The sequence below is a fragment of the Melozone crissalis genome, unplaced genomic scaffold (assembly GCF_028551555.1).
Source record: "Melozone crissalis strain CALT ecotype California unplaced genomic scaffold, PUWL_Pcris_2 ptg000036l_1, whole genome shotgun sequence".
In the NCBI taxonomy this organism is placed as follows: domain Eukaryota; kingdom Metazoa; phylum Chordata; class Aves; order Passeriformes; family Passerellidae; genus Melozone; species Melozone crissalis.
Window position 1 is genome coordinate 3265245 of NW_026535814.1, and position 8472 is coordinate 3273716.

Here is an 8472-nt window from a genome sequence, read left to right on the forward strand (position 1 = left end):
GAGCCGATAAAGAAGGAGTTGGGATTTAAATTCACAGGCCACTAAAGCGCTTTAAGCTCCCAGTTTTGAGCCAAACTGCATTTCTTAGCGTCTGGAGAGCCACATCAACTTCCAGCAAGTAGCTGAGACTCCCTGAAGTGGTAAAAAAAAAAAAAAAAAAAAAAAAGCAGGTATTTTTTTCCCCCTGAGAGCCACACAAATTGGTCCATGTTGACAGATGTTTGTAACTTAGTAACTTCTTGAAGTTTTTTCTTTTATTTCTCCCCCTCCCCTCTTCTAAGCCTTCTTCCGAGCTTGCTTTGTTGTTTTAAAATATGCATGTCTCTCAGGAATGCAAGTCACGAGTCCAAACTTCGTGTCCAACCTCCCACAAGAAATGATCCTTTTATAAGGAACCCGATATGTCTCAATCTGCACTTCAGTCAAAGCCTCTGGATATAGGGCACTGGTCCCTGCTCAAAAATAACTCCACCAAAACGCCTTTCCACCTAAAAACCATGAATGACTCCCAGGGAAGACATGTATCTCCCATAATTAAAGGCGGCAGCACTCTGAGGGGAATGGAGCCTGGAGGAAAAGAAGAGGAAGGGGGGGAACGAAAAAAAAAGGAGGTGTGTGGGGCAGCAGAGAGCGAGAGGGATTTTTATTTCTGTGTTGGCTGCACCGGGCCGAGATTAGCAGCAGGTTTATCAAGACGAGCCTCTGTGGCAGCTCCGGGTGCGTGGGGAGAACGCGACAGCTCACGAGGAGCAGAGAAGAGGAGAGATTAAGGAGCAGAGTCTAACTCCGAGAAAAGAGTAAGTGACCCTCAGTACAATGCAGGAGCCAGGGGACCGCCGAGCTTTGAATCGGCAGCCAAAGTTGGGTTGCGAGCGCGAACAATGGCATGGGAATGGGGGGGAAGGGAAGCGCCAGGCCCGGGAGGCGGCGGGGCCGGGCACCCGCGTGGGAGCGCCGCGACCGCCGCTGCTGCCCCGCGGGGAGCGGGCACCGGCACCGGGACCGGGACGGGCATGGGCATGGGCATGGGCATGGGCATGGGACGAGGGTGAGGATGGGGCCTGCCCCAATTTATGTAGGGAATAAAAAGAAAGGGGGGGGGCGGGGGGGAGGCTAGAAAGGGAGAGGGAAGAAGGATGGGAGGGGAGCGAGAGAAACTTCCCAAGTGATGAGAAACAGATGAGCTCCTGCCTGGGTCACGTTTGCTCCCCGGTCCTGATGCGAAGTGACGTCAGGAGCTGCATGTCCTATCGCCGTCAGACGGAGCAGGACGGGCAGAGAGGCCTTGCCTCTGCCGCCCTTGCCTCCTTCTCCCCTCTCTGTCGGGGCAAACTCCCATCAGCATTTTGCGAAATCATGCCCTAAGAGCTCCTGGACGATGCGACACCTTTCCCTCCGTGTGCCACACCATCCACACTTCCAGCATGCGGAAAGCTCGGTAGGCCCCTGCGCCTATAGGATCTGGTACCACATTAGTTTCCAGCAATATTTACAGCACGGCTTTTAATACACACCAGATGGTTTCACGACGATGCTGCCCCAGCCAGTGAGATCTTTGATTTTAATTCAGCAGTGTTTTGTTACAATTATACTCGGTGCTGAGACCAATTTTATTGGTGACATTTATTTTTTTTTTCACATATCTGCGATACTTTATATTACAAAAAACCTCAAAACCTAACTTCTCTGCAGCCCCTTGGCACAGAGGCAAGGTGGACAGGAAGGCAGAAGCAGCGGCAGACAGCTTTCCTCAACCTCAATAACGAGATGCTCCTGTGTGTATACATGTGTGCACAGATAAATAATACATATGCATATTTATTCATTATATTTGATCAATAACGCTCATATTTGTTAAACCTCAATTGAGTGCACTCGCCTGCATGATAACAAACACAGGGCAATAAATATTGCATACGGTTAATTATTATGCCGGTGCATTATGCCTTGCTCCTCCTATGTACTCAGACCCCTCGTAAAACTCCTCGCAAACACAAACGTCTCTCGCAGATATTTTGCTGTGAAAAGGGAAAAACTCAGCCCCTTGAAGTCTCCGGGAATTCTTAAATATTGACAGGAGGAAACTGTGGCTAATATCTTCCTCCGAGCTAAACACACTGCTTTTAGGAGAGGAGAGAGAGGGAGAGAGCACAATCCTTGTCTAGAAAACATTCCAAGGCTTTTATTTCATTGCCCGGGATATGTTATCAGAAAGCTACATCCAGGGTCGCGTTCGTTTTTCTCCTGGAATTCCAAGACCTTTCTTTCTCTCTCTCTCTCTCTCTCTTTTTTTCCCTTTTCTTTTCCCTCTACGGCAGAGCGCCTGGTTACGGCGTGGCTGTGTAAATAGCCGATTTACTCCTTTGCAGGTGTGCTTCCCTCTACACGAATGCTTTCCCTGCTTCTACAGGAACTCACGTTTATTTCCTCTCCTCCCAAAATCACAGATGTTTATTTTATTGATGTAACCTATACCTTGGTTGTGCCAGGAATAATATGCCTCTACTAAAAATCATTTAGCAAATAATAGAGGCGTTCTGGATGGTTTCCAATTTACATATGTACTTGGTCATAATATATTATGTAAAAAAATAACATCTGCTTTCCTAAAATAAAGTGTTACAAGTAACTTTTAAAGAATGTTTCCCTCATTTTAAAAAGAAATAGGTAGACATAAACTGGAATCCATATGTATAGCATATTTACAATGGGTTTAAGATTTGAAGGTAGTCATTCATTGCGTAAGCCATTCAGAACCGACGTTTTAAAAGCTACTTAACCTCAGGCATTCTTGAATCTTAAAGGATTCCCAACGATATTATTTATAGAGGAATTTGCTGAAATTTAATTGCGTATCAAGACGGAAATGTGAGCAGGTATTTTACGTTTAGGCCACCTCGGATGCTGTGTTTAATACTGCTCCAACTCAGATTTTATTCTCCTGCGTCCTCAAAAGTCTTCCTCTTCTCTTCAGATCGGATGCCCAGAAGGTGCGATCCCTCCTCTTTCTCCTTCCTCAGCTTCCACCTTTGTCTAGGGGATGCAGCCGGTGCTTCCCGGCGATCCTCACACACGGGCTATTTTACCAAGTTTGTCCTTCGTATGGAGAGGAAGACGGGGTCTGCAAGCACCCACGTCTCTTCGCTCTGTCTGCAGTAAAAGGCCAGAGCCACTGCCGATGAGCCACCGGAGTGTTTTGCAAATGTTCTCTGTACCCAAAAGGAGCCTCTACTGTTTCCCCCCGGAAAGGGCTTCGAGGTGCTTCCCCTCTCCTTGCGTCCTCAAAATTGAGATGACAAAACCGATCAAGTCTGGGGAAGGGCGGGCACACTGCAAGGCGACCCCAGCCGGGGCTGAGGCACTGGAGGGGAGGTGCACCTCTGGGAATGCCGCTGCACCTCTGGGAATGCCGCTGAACCCGCACGGGCTCGGGGCATGATGAGAGGAACACAAACCCCAGTCCATTCTACCCCCAGGGCCCAGACGCGGGTCTTGGGGAGGGAGCCTCTAAGTGGCCCCACGGCTGTGTCCTGCCCTGGGCTGCCTCAGCAGCCGGTTTCGGTAGGGGACGAGGCGCGGTGTCTGCCGGCCCGCAGGGTCCCTGCAGCCTCCCCGCACGCCCGTGTGCGGGGCGGGCAGAGCAGGCAGGCCTGCGCAGGGGGGCTCAGGAAGCGGCCCCTTCTCAGCGTCTGGGTGCTTGCTAAAATTTCTCTCCCCCCCCCTCCCCCAGCCCCTCCCCTTTTCTGTCATTTTCCCCTCCTTTCTACCCCCAGAGCCCGATCAGAAAACCACTGCTGACACGGACAGTGGAGTTTCCAGCGATCTGCAGAGATCCTCTGCTATCTACTTTAGGGGGTTCATTGGGTCTCTTTGCTACCGAGGCTTATCCAGGGAAATGTGGACTTAGGGATAAGCAGGGAAAAGCACAGTACAGTTTCTGAAGAGAAAAAAATATGGCACCAAACCACCCATAACCCTAACTATCTGTAAAAAAAAATTTAAATATGTTAAATGAAACAGAGTTTGAATTTATGTGGAGCCAGTGGACAGAATGTGGACAGAGACACAGAGAAGAGTCACGCCTTTAGGACAGGAGGTCTTTATTTGTAGATGGTGTATTTATGGAAAAGAAAGGGAGCTTCTTACAAAGGTCTGACTCTACTGTGGATAACAAAACCTGTCACGTCTTTACTTAGTGCCAGAGAAGCGTGAGTGCCCTAATTTGGACATCTACAAAGTGATTATTATATACTTCTCTGAAAAATCACTTTGTGGGAATAAGTCTAGAACACAACCAAAAAACATGCCGAGGGTGAAAAGGGAAAAGGGAAAGGGAAAGGGGAAAGGGGACACAGAAAAGTGAAGAGGGAAGAGGGGAAAGAGGAAAGGGGAAAAGGGGAAAGGGGAAAGGGGACACAGAAAAGTGAAGAGGGAAGAGGGGAAAGAGGAAAGGGGAAAAGGGGAAAGGGGAAACGGGGAAAGTGAAGAGGGAAGAGGGAAGAGGGGAAGGGGGGAGGGGGGAGGGGAAGGGGAAGGGGAAGGGAAGGTTCCGGGAAGGGAAGGGAAGGGAAGGTTCCGGGAAGGGAAGGGAAGGTTCCGGGAAGGTTCCGGGAAGGGAAGGTTCCGGGAAGGGAAGGTTCCGGGAAGGTTCCGGGAAGGGAAGGTTCCGGGAAGGGAAGGTTCCGGGAAGGGAAGGGAAGGGAAGGGAAGGTTCCGGGAAGGTTCCGGGAAGGGAAGGGAAGGGAAGGGAAGGGAAGGGAAGGGAAGGGAAGGGAAGGGAAGGGAACGTTCCGGGAAGGGAAGGGAAGGTTCCGGGAAGGGAAGGTTCCGGGAAGGGAAGGGAAGGTTCCGGGAAGGGAAGGTTCCGGGAAGGGAAGGGAAGGTTCCGGGAAGGGAAAGAAAGGAAAGGAAAGGAAAGGAAAGGAAAGGAAAGGAAAGGAAAGGAAAGGAAAGGAAAGGAAAGGAAAGGAAAGGAAAGGAAAGGAAAGGAAAGGAAAAAAGGAAAGGAAAGGAAAAAAGGAAAAGAAAAAAAGGAAAAAGGGAAAAGGGAAAAGGGAAAAGGGAAAAGGGAAAAGGGAAAAGGGAAAAGGGAAGGATTTGTTTGCACTCTGTCCACGTCTTATTTTACTTTCCTAATGCTGCTGGAGTATCCTTCTGTCCGCAGTCTCACTCAATGAGCTTTCATTAGTGTAAACAACCCCTGCTTTAAAATTATAGATTAGCACGAGGTTAAGGGCCCGGGGGGGGGGGGGGGGGGTGGGGAGAATGAGCAATACAGTACACAGGTTTTAAAAAATCTTATTTTTGACCCAATTCCAAGATGTCAAAACTTTTCCTTTTTTTTTTTTTTCTTTTTTTTTCCCCCTGAGAGTGTGAAATGAAGGACACAATGGTGGTGGCCACCATGAAGAAGTGGCCTTTTAATGACTACTAAAGAAAACCAAAATGTAGCTGAAATGTACCGCAAAAGCTGCTTCAAAGTACAATCTAATTCCGCTGAGTTCAGTCATCAGATAGATCTGGTAATTGGGAGTTGCACAGAGGCAAGGCAGCATGGTATGGAGAACCTTGTGCTTCTTCCCTTCAGTAACTGTAGATATATTTCACAGACTGCATTAGCACAAACCCGTGGGATATTAGAGATCTCTGACTCCTGCAAATAAATGAAGACCCAGTCTTCACCATAACAAAAAAAAAAAAAAAAAAAAAACAACAAACCAAACCAAACCAAATCAGATCAAATCAAATCAAACCAAACCAAACGAAACCAAACCAAACTAAACCAAAAACAAACAAAAAACAAACTAAACAAAAAACAAACAACCAAAAAACTACCAAAAATAAAAACAAAAAATCCCCAAACACAACCAAAAAGAAAAAATAACCCCAGGCAGACTACCTGCATACTCCAAGCTACAAAGGTTTTTTTTTCCTTTTCTAATTGTCGTCCTGGTTGCATATGGACTCTAGATAATAGCATCTACTAGATGTTGCTTTCTTTTTTGATATTTGCTTCTGTGTCTGGCTGTCATTTTTGTGTGTATTTTCTGACTTTGGCTTTTGCTGTATCACAAAAGTCTCCACAAGCAGCAGAACGGCAAATTCAACCAAAAACCAGACCAATTTTCTCATCGATGTGTAATAAAATTAAAGGACATTGTTTTGTCAGATGAGCACCAAGTCGGAAATAAATGCTTGAGTCCGGAGAAACAAAACGGAGTGCTGTTGGCGCGTGTGTAAATTTATTTTTAAAGCAATAAATCAATGGTAATCTAACAGCTGGGCTCGCTATCTCGGAGGAGGTTTTACGTTTGGGCAAGCCTCAGCAGCGAGGTTCAGCCGGACACGCCGGGCGCCGAGCGCGCCCTCGGGTGCAGAACTCGGTCCCCTCGCCGCTGGCTGCGCTGCAGCCGGGACGGGCGGCGGGGACACCGAGGGACGCGGGCAGCCCGGGGGTGCTCACAGCCCGCCCCGCCCCGAGCACCGGGGATTGCCCGCCAGGAGCCCTCGGGGGACTCGCACCCGCGCCGAGCATCGCGACCTGTCGAAATAGCCCCAAACTGTTATTATCCAAGTGCTAATTTCATCATTTCCGCACCACGAGGCAGTTGCACGACATGCAGGTGGCCGCGGTCGAAAGGGGCAGGAATCTCTGCTTTTTCAGTCAGAACTTTCCATTTTGAGAATGCTCACAGCGAGTGTGAAGAAGTTGGGTGCACCTGCTCGCCACGGGACCCCGGGCGCCGCTTGTCTAATCACATCTGCTTTCTGTTTCCAGAAATGCTGAGCGAGGTGGAGGGAGAAGAAGAGGGGGAGAGGGAGAAGGAAGGGAGAAAGTATGATAGACAGAAGGAGTGAAGCAGGAGAGAAAAAGAGAGAAAGAATGAGAAAAAGAGAGAAAGAAAGAGAGCGGGGAGGGAAGGGAAGCAAGAAAGAACAAAAATGAGAGATTTCTTTCCACAAAGGAAAGAAAGAAAGAAAGAAAGAAAGAAAGAAAGAAAGAAAGAAAGAAAGAAAGAAAGAAAGAAAGAGAAAGAAAGAAGGAAAATGTTAGCGACCTGCAGTAACATCCTAACATGAATGATACAGATACATCATGAATCAATAAGATACTGAAACCACCCGAACAACAAAAAGCAATATCGCAGTAGATAAACCGGCATGGTTTTCTGTTAGGATATATGACAGAAGATTTTGAAATAATCGAGCAACCTCTAGAACGGCTTTAAAATAAAGATATTTTTACACAGAGGCGTGAATTGGTGTTAATAATTTTCTTCAAAACACTCTAGAGATGGTTCGGGCGAATGGTTTGTGGCGACTCCTCGACAGTGGAACCCTCTGTCCAGCTTGCAGACGATGCTTCGGTGTCTGCACGCCACCCACGACTTGAATTATTTTGCAGAAATAATTCGAACACGACGTAGAAGCTATTTGTTTGTTGGTTGGTTTGAGGGGCTTTTATCCCTGGGATACCTATAAGTGTGAGAAACAAAAGTGACACTCGATGGGATGGGAGCCGCAGCGGTCATTTAATACGCCCTGCCTTTGTTTAGCTGTCTATGAGAGGAGGATCTAAACACCCGGTAAAGTTTGTTCGCCTGTTTGTCTGTCTGAAGATAAGGGCATTGGAGTTTCTAAGTTTCACGCAGGGCACTGCTGCTGCTATCAAGTAACATTCAAAGCAGCCTATTCGGTTCCCCTTGACAAATCTCCTCGGCTCTTTGGGCGCGCTCGCCCCGCACCCCGGTTGCGCCGTTGCTCCTCACGGTAGCACCGAGGAGGCGTTTTGGCGCTTTGCTTTTTTTGTCTACTTTTTTTTTTTTTCTGTGCGTTCCGGGTTGGCGAGTCCTGGGGGTGAACAGGCAGGTGCGCGCCGCTCTCCCCTCCACGAATCCCACAGCCCGTAAAGTGTTCAGGTGGAATTAATTAAAAGTAATTTTTAAAAGGAAGAACAGAGCCATCCCTTCCGCTGCCGAAGAGGCGTTGCCCCGCGCCTCCCCCGGCCCCGCCGGGCCGCCGCTCCTCTCCCTCTCCCTCTCCCTCTCCCTCTCCCTCTCCCTCTCCCTCTCCCTCTCCCTCTCCCTCTCCCTCTCCCTCTCCCTCTCCCTCTTCCTCTCCCTCTCCCTCTCCCGCTCCTCTCCCGCTCCGCTCCGCTCCCCGCGGCCGCCGTTCCCGCGGCGGGGGCTAGGGGGCGCTCTGCCTCGCCGCACCGCTGCGCGCCGCCCGCGGAGCGCCCGGACCGGAGCGGGCGGGACCGGAGCGGGTCGGGTCCTGTCGGGTCCGGTCGGGTCGGGTCGGGTCGGGTCGGTACTGGACGGGGGCGCTGCGCCCTCGGTGCCGCGGTGCCCCGCGGCGGGGAAGGCAAGGGCGAGGTCTCTCCCTTTCACGGATGCCCCGAAGGCGCTGCCTCAGGCCCTGGTGGCCCACGGCTGAGGGCGCGGGTCCGTGGGCTGGGAGTGATGTGCCGCG

General features: G+C 49.8%; 1 long non-coding RNA gene across 1 annotated transcript; it reads left to right on the top strand.

The window, feature by feature from the left end:
- Positions 1–345: 345 nt before the first annotated feature.
- Positions 346–5732, top strand: LOC128941543 (uncharacterized). The gene is made up of 3 exons (XR_008483568.1): positions 346–797; positions 2370–3258; positions 5370–5732. It is a non-coding gene; the product is annotated as an uncharacterized LOC128941543 (long non-coding RNA).
- The last annotated feature ends 2740 nt before the right edge of the window (positions 5733–8472 follow it).